Genomic DNA, 3992 nt, shown 5'->3' with positions numbered 1-3992 from the left:
CTCAATTTTCTCTTACACTAAATGATCTCACATATTTAGAAGCAATTTTTATTGCCTTTTTGCACCGATGACAACTTACTTGAGGGATCTTGCTCAATCCCTAGGTAGGTGTGGTGGACACTTGAAAAAGATTTGGGTTTAAGGGTTTTTAGATGCACAAGTAGTATCTCTACTTAGTGCAAAAGTTTTGGCTAGCAAAGATAGGGCAAGCACCACATGTTGAAGGATCTATGACAATATGACTTTTGTGTGAATATAAACAAACATAAATCATTAATTTGTCTTCCTTGTCCAACGTCAACAATTTTGGCATATAATATTTTGATGAGGGCTCACAATCACAAAAGATTTCTAGGATAGTATATTTATATGTGAATCTTCTCTTCCCTAATTAATTCTTTCATGAGTTGCATCATTGACTAATGCTATGTTTGTCAATCTCTAATAAAATTTTCTACTTATACTTTTCCTTATGTGGTGCCACCACCTACCATAGGATTAGTATATGATCTATTGATTTGTTTCCTTTATTTTATTCATTCACTTCTTCTTTCTTATTTCTTTTCTTTATTTGCAACAAGAAGGTAAAGAAAGCAAAAACTCACACTAAACTTTATTATATAACTTGCACATGATTACAATGATAGATCACTAAGCAAACTATCGAAAAGAAAGGATCGAACTAAACTTTATTTCATCTAAAGCAAAAAGATCAAACTTTATTATATAACCCCCCCCAAGCTTGGCGGAAGCCAAGGGGAGTGCCCATACCCGATACTCAATTCTCCTTTGGTGGTGAAGAAGATGGTGGTGGTGATGAATAAGGGGTCTTGCCCTTCTTCCTCAGCTTACGCTTGAGGATAGAATTTTCCTCATTTAACTCTCCGATCTCCTCTTCAAGCTCCAGTACCTTATTGCATAATTCCTGCTTATTTTCCTGCAAAAGGCGAAAGGGTATAAACTGAACCTTAGGCCTCTTTGGTTTGAAGGAAATATGACCTAGAGGCAATAATAAAGTTGTTATTTATATTTCCTTATATCATGATAAATGTTTATTATTCATGCTAGAATTGTATTAACCGGAAACTTAGTACATGTGTGAATACATAGACAAACAGAGTGTCACTAGTATGCCTCTACTTTGACTAGCTCGTTAATCAAAGATGGTTAAGTTTCCTAGCCATAGACATGTGTTGTCATTTGATGAACGGGATCACATCATTAGAGAATGATGTGATTGACTTGACCCATCCGTTAGCTTAGCACTATGATCGTTTAGTTTATTGCTATTGCTTTCTTCATAACTTATACATGTTCCATGACTATGAGATTATGCAACTCCCGAATACCGGAGGAACACTTAGTGTGCTATCAAACGTCACAACGTAACTGGGTGATTATAAAGATTCTCTACAGGTGTCTCCGATGGTGTTCGTTGGGTTGGCATAGATCAAGATTAGGATTTGTCACCCCGTGTTATGGAGAGGTATCTCTGGGCCCTCTCGGTAATGCACATCACTATAAGCCTTGCAAGCAATGTGACTAATGAGTTAGTTGCGGGATGATGCATTACGGAACGAGTAAAGAGACTTGCCGGTAACGAGATTGAACTAGGTATTGAGATACCGACGATCGAATCTCGGGCAAGTAACATACCGATGACAAAGGGAACAACGTATGTTGTTATGCGGTTTGACCAATAAAGATCTTCGTAGAATATGTAGGAACCAATATGAGCATCTAGGTTCCGCTATTGGTTATTGACCGAAAGTGAGTCTCGGTCATGTCTACATAGTTCTCGAACCCGTAGGGTCCGCACGCTTAACGTTCGATGACGATTGGTATTATGAGTTTATGTGTTTTGATGTACCGAAGGTTGTTTGGAGTCCCGGATGTGATCACGAACATTACGAGGAGTCTCAAAATGGTCGAGACATAAAGATCTATATATTGGAAGGCTATGTTTGGACACCGGAATGGTTCTGGATGAGTTCGGGCATTTTTCGGAGTACCGGGAGGTTACCGGAACCCCCCGGGGAGTCATTGGGCCTTAATGGGCCTTAGTGGGAGAGAAGAGGAGGCGGCCAGGTGGAGGGCGTGCCCCCCAAGCCCAATCCGAATTGGGTGGGGGGCCGGCCCCCGCTTTCCTTCGCTCCTTCTCCTTCCTTCTTCTCCTACTCCAACTAGGGAAGGGGGGGGGGAACCTACTCCTACTGGGAGTAGGACTGCCCCCTTGGGCGCGCCATGAGAGGGCCGGCCCTCCCCTCCTCCACTCCTTTATATACGGGGGAGGGGGCACCCCATAGACACACAAGTTGATTGTTTAGCCATGTGCGGTGCCCCCCTCCACAGATTTCCACCTCGGTCATATCGTTGTAGTGCTTAGGCGGAGCCCTGCGTCGGTAACTTCATCATCACCGTCATCACGCTGTCATGCTAACGTAACTCTCCCTCGACCCCAGCTGGATCTAGAGTTCATGGGACGTCACCAAGCTGAACGTGTGCAGATCGCGGAGGTGCCGTACCTTCGGTGCTAGGATCGGTCGGATCGTGAAGACGTACGACTACATCAACCGCGTTGTCATAACGCTTCCGCTTTCGGTCTACGAGGTACGCAGAAAACACTCTCCCGTCTTGTTTCTATGCATCTCCAAGATAGATCTTGCGTGTTCGTAGGAATTGTTTTGAAATTACTGCGTTCCCCAACATGGTTTATCCGGGAGGCTTGACTTCTTTAATTCGACATGCATGTCCCCAGGTTGAGGCAGCGGGGTTTCGACTTCATCTGAGCTCGTCTCCTCCTTTTCCCTAGGATAATAGTCTTCCTCCTCCTCCGTAGTCCAGCCATAGTGCTCCACATCCCCGTAGGACTTCCAGGTTCCGCTATTGGTTATTGACCGGAAGTGAGTCTCGGTCATGTCTACATAGTTCTTGAACCCGTAGGGTCCGCACGCTTAACGTTCGATGATGATCGGTATTATGAGTTTATGTGTTTTGATGTACCGAAGGTTGTTTGGAGTCTCGGATGTGATCACGGACATGGCGAGGAGTCTCGAAATGGTCGAGACATAAAGATCGATATATTGGAAGGCTATGTTTGGACACCGGAATGGTTCCGGATGAGTTCGGGCATTTTCCAGAGTACCGGGAGGTTACCGGAACCCCTCGGGGAGTCATTGGGCCTTAATGGGCCTTAGTGGGAGAGAAGAGGAGGCGGCTAGGTGGAGGGTGCGCTCCCCAAGCCCAATCCGAATTGGGTGGGGGGCCGCCCCCCTTTCCTTCTCTCCTTCTCCTTCTTCCTTCTTCTCCTACTCCAACGAGGGAAGGGGGAAACCTACTCCTACTTGGAGTAGGACTCCCCCCTTGGGCGCGCCATGAGAGGGCCGGCCCTCCCCTCCTCCACTCGTTTATATACGGAGGAGGGGGGCACCCCATAGACACACAAGTTGATTGTTTAGCCATGTGCGGTGCCCCCCTCCACAGATTTCCACCTCGATCATATCGTTGTAGTGCTTAGGCGAAGCCCTGAGTCGGTAACTTCATCATCACCGTCATCACGCCGTCGTGCTGACTAAACTCTCCCTCGACCTCAGCTGGATCTAGAGTTTGTGGGACGTCACCGAGATGAACGTGTGCAGATCGCGGAGGTGCTGTACCTTCGGTGCTAGGATCGGTCGGATCGTGAAGACGTACGACTACATCAACCGCATTGTCATAACGCTTCCGCTTTCGGTCTAGGAGGGTACGTAGACAACACTCTCCCCTCTCGTTTCTATGCATCTCCTAGATAGATCTTGCGTGTTCTAAGGAAATATTTTGAAATTACTGCGTTCCCCAACAGTGGCATCCAAGCCAGGTCTATGCGTAGATGTTATATGCACGAGTAGAACACAAAGAGTTGTGGGCGATAATAGTCATACTGCTTACCAGCATGTCATACTTTGATTCGGCGGTATTGTTGGATGAAGCGGCCCACACCAACATTACATGAC

Source organism: Triticum aestivum, chromosome 3D (assembly GCF_018294505.1).
Source record: "Triticum aestivum cultivar Chinese Spring chromosome 3D, IWGSC CS RefSeq v2.1, whole genome shotgun sequence".
Lineage (NCBI taxonomy): Eukaryota > Viridiplantae > Streptophyta > Magnoliopsida > Poales > Poaceae > Triticum > Triticum aestivum.
Note: the sequence above shows the minus strand (reverse complement) of the source record.